The sequence below is a fragment of the Saccoglossus kowalevskii genome, chromosome 21 (genome assembly GCF_978046115.1).
Source record: "Saccoglossus kowalevskii chromosome 21, keSacKowa6.1, whole genome shotgun sequence".
NCBI lineage: Eukaryota > Metazoa > Hemichordata > Enteropneusta > Harrimaniidae > Saccoglossus > Saccoglossus kowalevskii.
In genome coordinates, this window is record NC_140661.1 from 5,070,034 (window position 1) to 5,089,846 (window position 19,813).

General features: G+C 36.5%; 1 protein-coding gene across 2 annotated transcripts in view; it reads right to left on the bottom strand.

Moving 5' to 3' along the window:
- LOC102805194 (CDC42 small effector protein 2-like) overlaps positions 1-19,102 on the bottom strand; it is a 41,628-nt gene extending 22,526 nt beyond the window's left edge. The window contains exons 1-2 of one of the 2 annotated variants that reach the window (XM_085495150.1): positions 18,965-19,099; positions 2,518-2,636 (exon numbers count right to left, since the gene is read on the bottom strand). The gene's annotated coding sequence lies outside the window, so the exon portion shown is untranslated. Of the gene's footprint in view, positions 1-2,517; positions 2,637-18,964 lie in introns of both variants that reach the window. The other variant, XM_085495152.1, reaches the window with a different exon arrangement.
- Between the last annotated feature and the right edge of the window lie 711 nt (positions 19,103-19,813).

The following is a 19,813-nucleotide window of genomic DNA, read 5'->3' on the forward strand; positions in this document are numbered from 1 at the left end:
TAGTTTATTGACAAGGGACTTTGACAAGGTTCAACAAGGTTTTCAAGGAAATTTTCATGAAAATTTGGAAATTTGGCATACCGGTACAATCTGTACTATGATATTCATAATTGTAAATTGCTAAAATAATGGATGTTTTCTATCTATCTATCTATCTATCTTGCAACAGTGAAATATTCAGGTTTATTGGATCATTCTCATCAGAGAGGTTGTCTGTATGGTGATTGTACACATTATGATTGCTGTTGTTTTAGGCCAATTATATACTATAAAATACATACTTTATTTTAGCTGGAATAAATTTTCACTGAGAAGACTTTTTTGGTGTTTTGTACTGATTTTTGACGAGTTGAATGTGAAATACAGGAAAAATGGTATATTCGCTGGATTTTAGTTTCACTGAATCATTCCTTCAGTGAAAATAATAAAAATTAATTCCAAGCGAAAATAAAGTATTTTACAGTAGTCTGAATGGGGTTTAACAGTAGGGCAGTAAAAAAAATTGGAGGGTAGAACATAACAGTTTGTTTGGCAATGAAGTATTTGCACACAGGTGTTGATGCATTCTTGAAACCACCTTCAAATACTGGTTGGAATTTATTGATCGGCAACACATGATGCAATAATTTCATTTGAAGTGTGGGAATCAATAATGAAAATAATTCATTCACAATGATATTTGTTCTCTAAGGAAATGTGCTGTACATGTTTTGTACTTTAATTCTATATTATAAGTGCATATGCTTACATAGAAACCAAAAACAGTCAACATAGCAGATGACAGAAATGGGATGGTGAACTTTAACAGAACCAATAACAACTACTAATGTTGTGAAAAAAGTAGTGAAACAAGTTTTTTTTTTTCAAGCAGGAAGTTAATTTCACTATTGTTAGACACAGCTCATTTACAAACTGGGCCACAACCATATATATATGGCAATGCACACAATAGATAATCTGTTAATTGGTGGAAGGAGCAATAGTTTGGCTACGATAAATGGTGCTGTGTAAACCTAGCAACACTGTACGCAGCGTGAGGGGGGGGGTACTCTCAGCGCACCACATCAGAGTACTCGCAGCGCACCACATCAGAGTACTCGCAGCGCACCACATCAGAGTACTCGCAGCGCACCACATCAGAGTACTCGCAGCGCACCACATCAGAGTACTCGCAGCGCACCACATCAGAGTACTCGCAGCGCACCACATCAGAGTACTCGCAGCGCACCACATCAGAGTACTCGCAGCGCACCACATCAGCGTACTCGCAGCGCACCACATCAGCGTACTCGCAGCGCACCACATCAGCGTACTCGCAGCGCACCACATCAGCGTACTCGCAGCGCACCACATCAGCGTACTCGCAGCGCACCACATCAGAGTACTCGCAGCGCACCACATCAGAGTACTCGCAGCGCACCACATCAGAGTACTCGCAGCGCACAACATCAGAGTACTCGCAGCGCACCACATCAGAGTACTCGCAGCGCACCACATCAGAGTACTCGCAGCGCACCACATCAGCGTACTCGCAGCGCACCACATCAGCGTACTCGCAGCGCACCACATCAGCGTACTCGCAGCGCACCACATCAGCGTACTCGCAGCGCACCACATCAGCGTACTCGCAGCGCACCACATCAGCGTACTCGCAGCGCACCACATCAGAGTACTCGCAGCGCACCACATCAGAGTACTCGCAGCGCACCACATCAGAGTACTCGCAGCGCACCACATCAGAGTACTCGCAGCGCACCACATCAGAGTACTCGCAGCGCACCACATCAGAGTACTCGCAGCGCACCACATCAGAGTACTCGCAGCGCACCACATCAGAGTACTCGCAGCGCACCACATCAGAGTACTCGCAGCGCACCACATCAGAGTACTCGCAGCGCACAACATCAGAGTACTCGCAGCGCACAACATCAGAGTACTCGCAGCGCACAACATCAGAGTACTCACAGCGCACCACATCAGAGTACTCACAGCGCACCATGGGAGTACTCACAGCGCACCATGGGAGTACTCGCAACGTACCATGGGAGTACTCGCAACGTACCATGGGAGTACTCGCAACGTACCATGGGAGTACTCGCAACGTACCATGGGAGTACTCTCAACGCACCATGGGAGTACTCTCAACGCACCATGGGAATATTATTATATTAGATGTGCATCTCCAATAGAAGCACTTACGAACCAAAAATCGCATTTAGTGTATAATGAATTATTAAAACATTAATTATTTTGACAATAGACACATAACTGTAATTTATGTAAGTGCTATTAAATAAAGCAAATATTGTACTATGTTTAGCAGCACCATGGAGGTCCATGGCAGCACAGATTAAAGGGAATATGAAGGTTAACCTAGTATGTTTTAGAAAAAAAAACATTGGATATAGGGAGAACACAAATAGACTTCATAAGTGGCTTGTTGTAAAAACACATTATTAAAACACAAAACACAGACAGACTTGTACATCATACAAACACAAGAAAACCAAGACTCACCTCGCTAAACAGTTTTCCCCCAAATGAACACCTCTCAATAAATGATGTTAACAAAATCAACAAACAACTCTTGAATGAGAATCACCATCTCACCTTGGATCATCCAACAATCAATTAACCTATTGAGTACATGAAGTCAAGCATAGCCCCATTAGTTCCTGTTATTGCCGGGTTCATGTTCACTCAAGTATTTAATTGGGACAATAGTGTCTGATTTCTCAATACACATTTATACAGTAGTGAGCAGTGCACCAACACAAGATTTCAAGTTCTGCGGATACTCCGATGTGTGCCTTTTGAGTAAAATGAAATTCACATTCTCTAAACAAAATAAATGTACCATTAAATACGAAGGAAATCAGAGGCAACAACATTTTTTGTTGTCCCTCTGGTCACCTATACAGTCAAATACAACGTAATTTTTTCTTGGAGGCTGACCTCCCCAGCAGTAAACATGTTGATTTATCTTTAGGGCATTATAGATTAACGTTTTAATTTTAAATAAACAATAGAGCCAATTTAGCATAACATTGAATATAATTCTGATGATTAACATATCCTATTGTTAGACAAATTAGTAGACACTCCATACTATGTTTCTGGGAAGAACACTAAACTTGATTTGGGGGGAATTAAATTTTCACTCTGGATTCATACAAGGTCCACATTGTGTGCCTTGTATACTGGAGTATAGGCCAGGCAGATGAATTTTTGTATAAGATTCATCAGGATTCATGGCGCTATATCGGGATTCATGGCACTATATCGGGATTCATAGCACTGTTTAATTATTACTCAAACTAACAAGTCAGAGCTATGAAATGTGAGAAATCAGTTGCATGTACTCTTCACGAGAATGTCTAGATGCTTTGTCTGACTTTTAACCTCAAACCCCTAAAATAAACCACAATTTTGTTCATATTTTTTTAGAAATTTTGATGAAGATTTATAGTGATAGAAAATTTAGTCCAAAAATAACACTTTTCAGAAAATACACAAATAAGTGCAAAATTGACAAAATAAGATGATGGAATGTTCAATTTATGTGCAATTTTTTTTCAAATGCACTTCTAATACAGCAAATATACAATAACTATCTGAGAGAGAGCCACCCAAGGTACATTTGTAGTGAGTTAGAAATCAAAGAAATCGATAATCTGATCTTGACACCAACAGGCGACTCAGTCGACAGTGGAGCTAATATTGTTTACCTTACAACTACTCAAAGTCCTTCAAATACACATGCAGCCATAGGGGATAGGTATATGAAAAGAGAAATACTATTGAATAATATATCAAATACAAAGATGACATGAATATCCTTCAAGTTCTCAGTATCAATCAATAGCTCAATAGACTTGAACTTCTAGCCTGATGGATCCTTGAGTTGGATTAAGATTTGGTTTTTTTAAATCCATGTTTTACAAATTAGTCGTTTGTAATCCATACAGCTCAGTCAAATGCATGGAACTAATATGATAATATTAGGACAGAGAAAGAATATATCCAAGGTAACTACCCTGTGGTGGGTACCACCCACTACACTATAGGTATCACACCACTATATCCTTGTCCCAGTCGAGTCAAGGATTACATGTAGTTTTGTTAATAGTATTAGTTGTATGGAAAGACAGTCAAGGATGGGAACATAATCATTTATATTTTTTACATTTTTGAATAGAGTGACCCATGATTGACTTTGACAATCTACGCGGCAGTCAGCGGGCCCTTCAAGGATATAAAACAAAGGAATTGGGATAGGATTTTAAAGAAGAAGTTCAAAATGGCATATTTTTAAATTTACCTTTTTTAAAAAGAAGTTGAAAATGTAAAGTGGATGATGAACAATCAAAAATATCTATAGCTCTCCTCTGTCAACTTAGAGCAAAAAATCTGGGTGGGGAAAAATGAGCAATATGTGTTACATCAGTAATTTAACAATGAAAATGTTAGCTGAAAGTCTAAAAGATGCATGATAGTCCCAGTTGATCAGGTAGTGTGTACAAGACTTTATAACTCAAGTAAAAGTGGTAGAAGCAAATACACTTATGCAGAACACAGAGTTGCACACATTTTTTTTATATCTTCGTACAAAATGGAAATGCAGGAACATTAAATGTCCCTATTGTCTTGACTGACTTGTGAAAAATTGCAAATGCTGGGGTTACACAGTGCATTTCAACATCATGCATAGGTTTTGACAAGACTATATAACCATGTTCCTGTCATTATGACAAGGTACATGTAATGAGCATCAATCAAACCAACTCACAACGCAAGCATGAATATCAGCTTGTTATGGCATACAAATCAAATCTGGGACTAACTTACTCAAGGATTCAAACTAAAGTCCAATGGTTGTTGTCTGTTGTACTACACTATCAGTGGGGAAAATAACTCATTGGCCAAAGTCAAATAAATAAATAAAATATATAATCTATCAGGAATTTTTTTAAACAAGGGAACAGGGGCAGAGCGCCCTCATGCAATGGCCATGCGCTCCCTTACATTTTTTGATAAACAATAGAGCCAATTGAAGATAACAATGAATACAATAAAAATGATTAACTTGTCATATTGTTATGTAAATCAGCATATATTTTCCTGGAGAGAACACTGGCCACTTTTCAAGAAGGTGTCAAAAATGTGAATGCCAACGGGCAACCAGTAATATGAACAGCTCCACCCTGTCAACAAAGTCAACAGCAGAGCTATCCAATTGTTTCACATGTGAAGTGTACATGTATGTTATGGAACCACACAGTTTATTTTTTGACCTTAGGTAGTTTTTGGAATGACAATGTTGTATTCATAGGTACATGTATGGGGTGTTTACTAACACACCAGGTTTTCGTGATATACAACATTTTAAGGATAAATGAGCAGTAACTGAAAATTTAAAAGCGTTGTTTTGCAATACTGCAATTAATAGTAGTGTTCATGAAGTACAGATTAAGATTCATGGTAATCTCGTACGTTTGCTTATCGGGCAGATCCAATTGGGTTCACGCACGGGAGAAAACAGTGGTTAGCAAAAGCTAAGAAATGCCAAACTTGTTAAGAATATACAAATCTTTAGTCATTTTAAATATGATTACTCAGTACAGTAACTAGTAAGTTATACAAATGTACATGTTAGAGCTACTACATTTGTATAAAACAATACCAAAGCAAATTCAGAAAGTGCAAAGTTAAACAACATGAAATCATAAATTTAAAAAAAAAAATTCTTTTCATCAATACATCTCCAATAATAGTGCACATAACCAAAAATATTGCATTTAATGTCCACTGGACGATTAAAATATGACAATAGACACATAAGTTATTTAAATAAATGTATGCACTACTAACAAAGCAAATATGGTAGTCATCTTACCAAATCACAGATGTACTACCAGTAGTACTTATTGCACTGACCCACAAAATGTTTTGAGAAAAGTGAAAAACTGTTGACTACATTTGAATTACATGTACAAGTGACAGTGTTGGCCTTGGACTAAGCAATCTTAGCAGATATTCTTGACATGAAGCATTGCAAACAGTCACTGATATAAAGTACATTGTATTACCCAGTACATACTACTGCTGGTGGTGAAATGCAATACTATTGTCCTACATTACAAGTAGTTGGCTTACTTGTAAACACTAGACTATCAATGAACCAGTACAATCTGATGAAATTTGAGTAAGAACATTAGAAGTACTGGAATGCATGAAATTCTGATGAAAGCAGCAATGGAAGAATCATCTAACAACTCCAATCGCAATGTATGGTGTAGTACACTTCCATCAGTATTACTGGTATCAAGAAAAACAATGCTATACATATTAGTAATACCAGATTTATTCAATTGGGAGTATATCTTCAAATCAAATTTGTTGTACACTGATTAATTAAAATATTACTTAACTATAGAAACAAAAGCAAATGCATTACTAATAGAATAAATATGGTAATTGTTTCTGCACATCGTGTGAGACTGAGCCATATATAGAGTGATTGGTGGAATGAAGCAGACCAATACATTTCGTGTATTTTCTAGTGTCTTTGAGCAGACAGAGCTAAAACGTTAATTACATGTTCTGTGAATTAGGATATTGGGTTTGCTGTATTAGAATTCCACCACTAAACCATGTAGTGTATGCTGGAAGATTACTTAAAACATAGACACTTCTGTTTATGTTACAAGCACATGTGTAACAAACAGAGCAAATAAAGTACTGTAGAATACTTTATTTTCGCTTGGAATTTATTTTCGCTATAGGGATGATTCCGTGAAAATAAAATCCAGCGAATATACTTTTTTCCCTATATTTCACATTAAACTCATGAAAAATCAGTGAAAATAAATTCCAAGCAAAACACCCAAAAAGCCTTTTCAGCGAAAATTAATTCCAGCGAAAATAAAGTATTCATTTATAAACCCATATCAATGCTTGATAATTTATAAATACTTCAATCATTCAGTAATGCATTATCACAATGGAAAAGTGAATATCACTGAATATACATGTAATTGAAAAAATATGAATATATAAAACTAAAATAATATACGGTACCATACAACTGTTTACTGTCTCTAAATCAATAAAAAAACAAAGTAATTATTTAGCCATTATCCAGGACAAAAAATCCCTCAAAATATTGCCTGTTTACTTCTGTTTTAAATTTGTTTGTATCTTAACGACATGGACCACTGCTATTGATACCATATTTTCAATTTCAGTGTTTCAGCCAACAGGAATTTATTTATTGTACGTGTGAAGATATAGACACTGGTAGAGAATACAGAGGAATTCCATTGCGAACCCCCAATGAATACAATAGGTGTATACTATGATACCATTGTATGATTTCAGACCGTATTTGTACACGTCTTCTATCGCATACCTGCTTGTCAAAGACCAAGCAATGAATACACTCAGTGTACAATGTCTGTACTAGTGGGCAATTGACAGGGTAGGGGTATGGTATATTACCACTCAGTGTACAATGTCTGTACTAGTGGGCAATTGACAGGGTAAGGATATGGTATATTACACTCAGTGTACAATGTCTGTACTAGTGGGCAATAGACAGGGAAGGGGTATGGTATATTACACTCAGTGTACAATGTCTGTACTAGTGGGTAATTGACAGGGATGGGGTATGGTATATTACACTCAGTGTACAATGTCTGTACTAGTGGGCAACTGACAGGGTAGGGGTATGGTATATTACACTCAGTGTACAATGTCTGTACTAGTGGGCAATTGACAGGGTAGGGGCATGGTATATTACACTCAGTGTACAATGTCTGTACTAGTGGGCAATTGACAGGATAGGGGTATGGTATATTACACTCAGTGTACAATGTCTGTACTAGTGGGCAATTGACAGGGTAGGGGTATGGTATATTACACTCAGTGTACAATGTCTGTACTAGTGGGAAATTGACAGGGTAGGGGTATGGTATATTACACTCAGTGTACAATGTCTGTACTAGTGGGCAATTGACAGGGAAGGGGTATGGTATATTACACTCAGTGTACAATGTCTGTACTAGTGGGCAATAGACAGGGAAGGGGTATGGTATATTACACTCAGTGTACAATGTCTGTACTAGTGGGTAATTGACAGGGTAAGGATATGGTATATTACACTCAGTGTACAATGTCTGTACTAGTGGGCAATAGACAGGGAAGGGGTATGGTATATTACATTCAGTGTACAATGTCTGTACTAGTGGGCAATAGACAGGGAAGGGGTATGGTATATTACACTCAGTGTACAATGTCTGTACTAGTGGGTAATTGACAGGGTAAGGATATGGTATATTACACTCAGTGTACAATGTCTGTACAAGTGGGTAATTGACAGGGAAGGGGTATGGTATATTACACTCAGTGTACAATGTCTGTACTAGTGGGCAATAGACAGGGAAGGGGTATGGTATATTACATTCAGTGTACAATGTCTGTACTAGTGGGTAATTGACAGGGTAGGGGTATGGTATATTACACTCAGTGTACAATGTCTGTACTAGTGGGCAATTGACAGGGTAGGGGTATGGTATATTACATTCAGCGTACAATGTCTGTACTAGTGGGTAATTGACAGGGAAGGGGTATGGTATATTACACTCAGTGTACAATGTCTGTACTAGTGGGCAATAGACAGGGTAGGGGTATGGTATATTACACTCAGTGTACAATGTCTGTACTAGTGGGCAATTGACAGGGTAGGGGTATGGTATATTACATTCAGTGTACAATGTCTGTACTAGTGGGTAATTGACAGGGAAGGGGTATGGTACATTACACTCAGTGTACAATGTCTGTACTAGTGGGTAATTGACAGGGAAGGGGTATGGTACATTACACTCAGTGTACAATGTCTGTACTAGTGGGCAATTGACAGGGTAGGGGTATGGTATATTACACTCAGTGTACAATGTCTATATTTGTAGGTAATTGACAGGGTAGGGGTATGGTATATTACACTCACAGTAAAATGTCTGTACTAGTGGGTAATTGACAGGGTAGGGGTATGGTATATTACACTCAGTGTACAATGTCTGTACTAGTGGGCAATTGACAGGGAAGGGGTATGGTATATTACACTCAGTGTACAATGTCTGTACTAGTGGGCAATAGACAGGGAAGGGGTATGGTATATTACACTCAGTGTACAATGTCTGTACTAGTGGGTAATTGACAGGGTAGGGGTATGGTACATTACACTCAGTGTACAATGTCTGTACTAGTGGGCAATTGACAGGGTAGGGGTATGGTATATTACACTCAGTGTACAATGTCTGTACTAGTGGGCAATAGACAGGGTAGGGGTATGGTATATTACATTCAGTGTACAATGTCTGTACTAGTGGGCAATAGACAGGGAAGGGGTATGGTATATTACACTCAGTGTACAATGTCTGTACTAGTGGGCAATAGACAGGGTAGGGGTATGGTATATTACACTCAGTGTACAATGTGTGTACTAGTGGGCAATTGACAGGGTAGGGGTATGGTATATTACATTTAGTGTACAATGTCTGTACTAGTGGGTAATTGACAGGGAAGGGGTATGGTATATTACACTCAGTGTACAATGTCTGTACTAGTGGGTAATTGACAGGGAAGGGGTATGGTACATTACACTCAGTGTACAATGTCTGTACTAGTGGGCAATTGACAGGGTAGGGGTATGGTATATTACACTCAGTGTACAATGTCTGTACTAGTGGGTAATTGACAGGGAAGGGGTATGGTACATTACACTCAGTGTACAATGTCTGTACTAGTGGGTAATTGACAGGGAAGGGGTATGGTACATTACACTCAGTGTACAATGTCTGTACTAGTGGGCAATTGACAGGGTAGGGGTATGGTATATTACACTCAGTGTACAATGTCTGTACTAGTGGGCAATAGACAGGGAAGGGGTATGGTATATTACACTCAGTGTACAATGTCTGTACTAGTGGGCAATTGACAGGGTAGGGGTATGGTATATTACACTCAGTGTACAATGTCTGTACTAGTGGGTAATTGACAGGGAAGGGGTATGGTACATTACACTCAGTGTACAATGTCTGTACTAGTGGGCAATTGACAGGGTAGGGGTATGGTATATTACACTCAGTGTACAATGTCTGTACTAGTGGGCAATAGACAGGGAAGGGGTATGGTATATTACACTCAGTGTACAATGTCTGTACTAGTGGGCAATTGACAGGGTAGGGGTATGGTATATTACACTCAGTGTACAATGTCTGTACTAGTGGGCAATTGACAGGGAAGGGGTATGGTATATTACACTCAGTGTACAATGTCTGTACTAGTGGGCAATTGACAGGGTAGGGGTATGGTATATTACACTCAGTGTACAATGTCTGTACTAGTGGGCAATTGACAGGGATGGGGTATGGTATATTACACTCAGTGTACAATGTCTGTACTAGTGGGCAATTGACAGGGTAGGGGCATGGTATATTACACTCACAGTACAATGTCTGTATTTGTAGGTAATTGACAGGGTAGGGGTATGGTATATTACACTCACAGTAAAATGTCTGTATTTGTAGGTAATTGACAGGGTAGGGGTATGGTATATTACACTCACAGTACAATGTCTGTACTAGTGGGCAATTGACAGGGTAGGGGTATGGTATATTACACTCACAGTACAATGTCTGTACTAGTGGGCAATTGACAGGGTAGGGGTATGGTATATTACCCTCAGTGTACAATGTCTATATTTGTAGGTAATTGACATGGAAGGTCAGCAACCTTTAAAGTGATAGGGAACCAAGCAATTACATATACCATGAATATTCTAATTGGATTAGTTTCTAGTGAGTTTCAAAAATGTTTTTGTACCTAAATAAGAGTCATATTTAATTTTTTTTGAGTTGCTGCTTTTTATCGATCAAAATTAATCTTTGTTTAAATTAATATAACATTTATAGTCAACACATAGAAATGATTTTGCGCTAAGTTATTTCTTTGTGAAGTATCATGAACAGCATGACTGCAGATTATTTTCTAATACGTTTTTTAAAATCACATTGAAATACAGATAATTGTTTTTGATTGTAAAATGTCAGTTTGATATCCCTATTTTAAAACCAAATGATGGCCTTTCAATTTCACCTGCTGCTTAAATTACAGTGACAACTAAATTTGAATACATACAGTAATACAATCAGTGTAAAATTTGATTTTAATCTACATGAAACTGACACTGCAATGGACAAGTCACGCATGTACATATTTCTATGTCTGTCTAGGTACACATGTCATGTAAAACAGTGTACACATGACACCATTATTTAATGAGAGGATGACTTCTGTATTAGTGATTTTAATCTAGACTGGTGTTATCATTACCATGGAACTATAAACCCCAGGAAGAACAACCACTTCGTTTCCTTTGAACTATGATAGTTGCCGCGATGTCGAATGTTTATTTTGACTGTTTATTTTGTCGCATTAAAAATAAGCCGATTTACGCAAATGAACGTTTATCTCCGACTATCGGTCATTTTCGGAGTCAATCGGACGACTCCGGGAGATCACGTGACCGAGTTGTTCCGGTTATAGCATAAAAAAACAATGGCGCCAAGACAAAAACACTGATAAATGATCGACATTCAACGGGAAAAAAAAACACATTGCCACTTCTGGCGATCGAAGGGAAACACGGAATTAGTCGGGATATCTCGACAACAAACAGCTCACCAAACCCCATGTTTCGCAAACTTTCGCAACCTTATTTTTTCGAGGGTTGAAAAAAACAAGAAGTAATCTAAAAACGACATTAAAAATTATGAAAACTCGCTAAAACTCCGACCCGTTGCATGATTTCCGGTACACTGAAGGTCACCCTGCAGACCGACTTGTTTGCGCATGCGTAGTGAACGAAATATTTTACTGCGCAGATATGAAATTTTTTTTTCAAGTTTTCCGTTTCCAGCAAAGCGGTTGAAACTGGCGTATCGGCGGCAACTAACATGGAGTATGACTAATGTCGTGGAAACAAAAGCGAAAGCACTGTAAGATAAACTAAGACAAAGGTTTTTTTAATCCTCTTAGTTTCGTTGTTCTTCCTGGGGTTTATAGTTCCATGTCATTACCCAATGGAAGAGAGAATGTCACTAGACCTGGCACTAGTTGAAATATATTACAAACAGAAGAGACACATTGATGCCATATAGAATACAATCAGTGTTTATTTTGCACAAATAAAAAAAAAAAACAATTTATGAAATTCAACAGCGGGGAAATAATTTTAGTCTTCACTTACCTTAAATTGATATTAAATCTGAAACATTTCTAAAGATGAAAATTTATGATACTACAGTGCTTGAACTTCAGAGTTGAGTGGGCATCTATTTTCCAAACCGAAATTTATAATATATATATATATAGAGAATATCAAAGGGTACCATGGCAAATTCATTGAGCGTTATAATAATTGCATTTAATAATAATTGCATTCTATGAAGTTCAAGCCCTGCATTGATAATATGTAACAGTTGTTCATCACAGCCTGAATGAATCAAAGATAAGCTTCACATTGTGGGAAGATAAATTCAAATTTGATGCTGTACTGTATTGGAGGAACAGTGACTTGATTTCAGCATGGTTCTAGCATCATTGTGTTCATTTCAGATTTTAAGAATGGTTGTGGCTAACGTACTTTGAGACAGGAATTTCCTGAAATTTTGCTAAAACATTCTTTTGGGATACCTGAACTAAATCATGAATGGCAACTGTAGATATTATGACATTTGGTAATCAAAAATGACCACCAAAAATACTCAAAGACACTGGAAACAAAGCTCAGGATCTCTGATCTACTGTTTTGATTTGGAACTTCATGTTTTTAATAATTCACTCACTTTTTAGTACAAAGTATTCAAGTACGAGTAAGAGTGCATGTACCTGCCTACTGAATAATACTCAGATTTCGGTTTGATATGACATATTGGTGAACACATTGAATTATAATTCACTATAAACTAAAAACACAGTTTGCAGCACATTGTCACACAATTATAATTGTTCAATGAAAAATGAACAGCAATGTATATGTGCAGATTATTATTAGCATACCATGGTAAGTAACACAATCCCTGCACAAGCCTACTTTTCAGTGATTCATCAAGTAAATATTAAGTCAGGTGCAGCAAAAACAACTTTACATTTCAAGATAAATTAAAATCCAACTTGTTCATCAACATCAAACAATAATATTGAAAACTTACTTCATATCCATGATGAAAATCAATGTGTACATTTCTCATAATTTATTTTTGCTATAGGTTATATCATTTGTATTTGAATATTCAATAACAATTTATAAATGCAAAATGCTTCTGTGTCAAAATGCCTAAAAAGTCTTCAAGAGAAAATTAATTTGAGCTAAAATAAAGTATATTACGGTATATTAATTCTTTCAATTTTTTGAACTTATTGACTTTATGACAATTTAAAAACATAATTAGGTCATATACCGATGGCAAGATGACAATATTGGACACAATGCCTGTTAGTGTTGATACATGTGGACTCAACAGCTGTGACATTTTAAGAGTGTCACAACACACATGTACATTATGAGATGTGTAATACCACAGACTTAGAGGGCTCCAATCCCAATTGTGGTCAATACAAGACTTAGAGGCCCCTTATCCAAACATTAAATACCAACAGATGGTGAATATGAGACTTGGGGCTCCTCATCCAAACATCACATACCAACAGGAGGTTAAAAGATCAAATACAAGCAGAGGGTTATTATGTGACTTAGGGGACCCTCATCCAAACATTAAATACCAACAGGTGGTTAAAGCATCAAATACCAGCAGAGGGTTATTATGTGACTTAGGGGACCCTCATCCAAACATTAAATACCAACAGCTGGTCAATACAAGATTTAGACAGTTCTTATCGCTAATGGCATTTGGTGGGCAAAGTAAGGGTCTTATCCATGAGGGTGACACCAAAACCAGTAATAGTGCCATTGCAAAGCCATAATATAATGTGCTGCCAAATATGACCAAGATTTGTTGCTTACTGGAAAGTTGCACTATAATAATGTTTATTACACAGCAGGTTTATGCAGTAGTGACTTGAGTGGACTGGAAAACTGAGGATGAACAAAACACTAAGCGTACACGCCACAATCATCTTGTCTGAAACAATTGTGTCAAAAGTTTCAGAGATAAGGCTGTTTTTTTTGTTCTAGGAACACAAAGAAACAAATTGCTTTGCACTGGAAAATTGTACTTCCATTGTGCTTTGCTTGATTTCTAAGACTTTTCAAAACCTTTCAAAGACAAATGAAAAACTAATTTGGGACCTAAAATGTACATGTGCAAAAAAAAAACATAGCCAGCAAAGGTACATACACCTTTCCTGGAAATGCAGTTTTGTTAATTGTCGCAATTTAATTAGTTTATACCTCAGTAGTCAGTATAATGAAATTAGAATACAAAACCCAGGCATATCATTCATTTGGTAAAGAAAGCAAATTACTTTTGAAGACTAAAATGAAAAACGAAATATACAAGATCATTTTAAAGCCTTAACTTTTTTACCACCAGTTTCCATCACAAAATAGTCCCTTTTATACATGTAAGTCTGCAGTTTCCTTCAGAAGAATGGGACAAATTGAGTTAAAACTGAAAATAGACTCAAATTTTGTCCAAAATTAGAGCTCAAATATTAAAGAATACAAGAAAAAAGTAAAGAAATATTTAGATGAGAAAGTCTGGTGGAAAAAATGTTAAAAACAGAAAATCAATACAAGACACATGTTAATATAGCATGGGAACAGTGATTAAAACCAATCCAGGTGTTCTACTTTAGGAGAGTAAATGCTACAAAGTCATTGCCATGGGTAAACACAACCACCATGAATGTCAATGTCAATTGTGAGAAACATTACGCATTTCTTTGTTTATAAGTGCCTTATCATCTCAAGGTCAAAAACATGAATACACACCTCATAGAAATGGCCTGGCTTCTCATGTCTGTAAAATACTTTCTTTTCACTGGAATTAATTTTTGCTGAAAAGACTTTTTAGGTGTTTTGTTTTGAATTAATTTTCACTGATTTTTGGAGAGTTGTATGTAAATTACATGAAAAAGGTATATTCGTTGGATTTTATTTTCACCAAATCATTCCTTCAGTGAAAATGGTGAAAATTAATTCCAAGTGAAAATAAAGTAATCTACAGTAGTTGACATCAAGAAAGACTATTTTTGTACAGTCAGCAAAACTGTTTCAAGGCCTTTCAATTATAGTAACTTTGGTCAAATATAAAATGTGAAAGTTACAGTATTCATGAGTTATGCCGAGTGAAATCTGATGTATTGCGTCATTCATCAAACAAACGTTTTGCTTGTTTTCACTACAATGAATCCTTTGAACACTGCTTTGAGATTGCACTAAACATAGACCTGTATTTTTAAGATCTATGTACTAAACTAAATTGGTGTATGAAAATAATGTATGAAATTCAAAAGAGACGAAACAAAGACTATACAGAAACTCAAGAGTCTGGTGTGCATCTCAGACAAATCTTAATGAAAAATTCTTTTCATCAAATATTTGTTTTATAGTTTGCCTAGATCATTGACCGGAGAATCCTGCGTGTGATTTAGTGATATGCCTAGATCATTGACCGGAGAATCCCGAGTGTGATTTAGTGATATGCCTAGATCATTGACCGGAGAATCCTGCGTGTGAATTAGTGATATGCCTAGATCATTGACCGGAGAATCCTGCGTGTGATTTAGTGACTTAACTTTACACTTGGAAAAGAATGCAGAAAACACAAGCGCAATTAAATCCACAGTACTACTTGATGATGTATGGGTATTTGATTATGAACTTTTGATACGATTATTTGCAGATACCATAGCTATTGTATGTATTACAGTATACATATTACTTGACATGCAAAAGACTCCAAACACAATTCTGCTGATGGTAAAACTTTCATGAGTATATATAACATGAAGACAATATATCAATAAAGCAACATGCAGTTTTTCTAGTTCACTTAGTATTACAATTGTGTGTCACTTTTATATTATAATTTCACAAATTGAATACTGCAATATATGCACAAAGACAGGACAGGAGAATATCGTAAAACTCTTATTATCAAGAATTTATAAGATAACAGTCTGCAACTTGTATAACCATGTACGGTGATGTGCAGTGAAGATATCAAGAGAAGCGATCTCTCACATTTTGCCTACATTTAAAAGTGACCCCAGTTCGTGCGAATCAATCAAACGCATTTCTAACCAATAGTATCACTCCATTAAAAAATGCCAACGAGTGTATTACATGCTTTGCAAATAAGCAAAGACATTGTCAGAAACGATCTGAGGTGAACATGACCAAGTTCTTTCACAAAATCACTAATTTTCATACAAATTTCTAGAAATGTAAGCTTACATGTAAATGACGATTTTATGATCACATCACCCTTGCATCAGTCATCTTATAAATCCATGTTATACACTGTATATCTTCTCCACCCCAAACTACGTGAATTAATGACACTTCCTATCTATGAACTTTGCTTTAAAATTTGCCCATTTTTTAAATATCGCATAATCATTCCATATTTGAAATATTGCATTTCCCAATAAGGAAGGATACAGATACCTATGTAATACCATAACATTACTGCATGCTGTAACTTAGAGATAAGGTGACAGATGTACAATAATAAATCACAATTAATAGGGAAGTAATTTAAACTAATCATAGAACATACTTGAATTGGTAAAATTCAGCATATCACTGATGATGACAATTGATAAGCATATGTTTTAATGACTCCACTCAAATCCTGAATAGAGAAGCAGAATTTAATTTAAACTCTTGATAATGTTGTGATGTCCGTAACCTATTTGACCTTTCATAATCTGGTCAACTGAGTGTTCTTAAGTTTACAGACAAGCAGGCATTCACTAGAAGCACCAACAGAGGAATTACAAGGTTCAGTCAGTGGTAACCCAAATAAAAAGATACATTGTGTATTGTTCAGCGAGTCTTCAACACAACAATAGAATGATAACTAAAATTGGTGGAACATACACCAGACTAGAAACAACAAAGTATTTATAAAACATGACAATATTATTTTTATTTTAAAGAGGAAGCTGTCAATCCCAGGGATTGGACAAGGGAATCAAGGGACATGTTTGTTTAAGTTGTTTACACTGTTAATCACACTTTTCATTGTAAATTTAATTCAGTAAACAAATGTTATGCTATTTAGGTTTAAACACTAAACTGTGCTATATAATTTTAGATGAATAGATGCCCTTAGATGCTTGTAGATAAGCTTCTAGTGAGGATAGCTGACTTTCTTTCAGGATTTCTTGCTACTTAGGGCACAACAGCAAGGTGAACTATCAGGTATACATAGTTGTATTCATTAATATATAGACAATGAAATGTTGAAATCATTTATAAAAATGTACTCTACTACAAAAAAAAATGGAAGAATCTGCCACTCTGGATTATTCAAATTCTAGTCTTTTTTTCGTTATGTAATTACCTTTGTTTATAATCTCTAAAATGGAGGAAGGTTGCATCTTTGTTGATATCAGACTCAGAAGCTCCTTCTACAACAATGCCAGACAATAGAGCCTGCATTGCTTTTAAGGAACTATACTTTCATTATTTTATTGAAAAACTTAGTTATCAATGTCACGAATGTATTACATCATCTTATTAATTATTTACCAGGATATTCAATTTACCAGTAAAATTTAAATAAGAAAAAAATCGACAACAATTTTGAACACATCCAGCAATTTGTGAAAATTTGTCTCCAACAACAAATCACAGAAAATTTCTTGCAGCACATATTTTTTAACAGGCGAGTATAAAAAAGAACTTTTGATATTTGAAAAAGGTATTGTTATATAACAGTGATACACATCAATCCACAACAACCTTCCTCGACCTGCGACTGAATGGAATAGGCAATTGTGTAGATGAAAAACCCACTGGTACAAATATGTTTGTTTGAACTGTGCATGCTGTTGTTTTGTGAAATTGATTGCAGCTCAAAACTGAAACTGATCACGTGCCAATAATATAGCACATTTGACAAGGACTATAAACTTTAATTAATATGTTATGTTGACAATAAAACGACCGAGTGAGTGAGTAATGTCTGAGTCAACACAAAAGCAGAAGTCATACACCAACAGTGACCTCGCCGTGGACCTCCCAATTCGTAAACAATGGGGGCCATTCACACATGTTTTGGGACCGATGTAGGTTTCAACTCGGACTAGCGACTCAACCTGTCACTGGTGTGCTTACATATACGCAAAGTGATACAAAAAACACAAACATTACAAATAAAAATATTATGATCAACTTAACCCGCGTTTTAAAATGTTTGAATAAACCAAATCGAAACATGGACAAGTTCACTACAGGCTTCAGTACCACGCCGTGTAATACAAAACAACGTATTACTTCAATATTTTATAAATAAACAAGTAATGGAGAACGCCGAGTTGTCAAATAATAACACACTGCACGTAAAGTTTACAGTCGCGTGAACTTTTATTGCGGCGACATTCAACGGGAGCTATCGCTGATGAGAGTCATGCCGATTCACTGCCCTGGCTGTCATCCGTAGCGCAAGTTCTGATTCAATACGTCTGCTAACACCCGAATTCAAGTAACTATTTGCATGCAGTGAGGTACAACATACACAAACCAGTCGACTACAGCACAGTGACAAAAGCTTTCGGTTTCTCCCATTGAAATCAACACAGTCGATGAACTCAAATGGCACCACACCAAAATACCGGCGGCGGGTTTTTCGCCGTATGTTTAACATTTTGAACAAAATGACACCCACCAAGAACAGCGGCGTGACAGACTCAACAAATGTGTACTCACCTCACTGATTGTCAATATGACGTGGGATCATTCGGTAATTTAACAGCAGTCAAACTTAACCAGGAAATAATAAACTAGAATTTGTGATTCACCCAACTTCCTCTGCAATATGGCGGAGTAATATAATAGGATGGGCGTGGCGACTCTGAGTGTCGAACTATTTTAAGTACTTGTTGCGCTATGAAAAGTTCAGACAATCGTCAAATCAATGAAATATGTGCTCTGAATGTGTTGTTTATATTTAACAAATCAGCTACAATGAAAATAAACAGTGTAATAATCGCACCCAGGCAAAGTAGCAGGAACTATTGCGCCATTATGTTGCAGTAAAATGTCCTAACGTAACAATCCGCCAAACTGAGTTCAAAGTTTACCCGTGCACAAAAGGTGGAATATGTACAATCTCGCACTCACGATAACTTTTGCTTATCTTGATTTTATGCAACATGTAAATTAACAAATCCTTGTCGAGAGAATCTGTAGGGGGATCTTTTTTTAAATACGAAATATTACAACCCCTTTCTCGGTCTTCTTTTGTTGTTTTTTTTGGCTTAGACCATATATCCTAATATTTCTAGGGTACATGCTTGTAAACATCCGGGGGACAATACCTATATACACGACCAAAAACAAAAAAAGGTAGACATACACGACCAAAAACAAATATTGAGGACAGAAAATGCATCAAGTGCCAAGTCATAGAAGATGAATTACACTTTATCACAGAATGTGTACTTTGTGAATCTAAAAGACAGGAATTATATTCCTTGTTTGATAACACCAACGGTATCAAAAACAATGACAAATTTATATGTGTTATGAATGCCCATACTAGACAGCAATTACAAC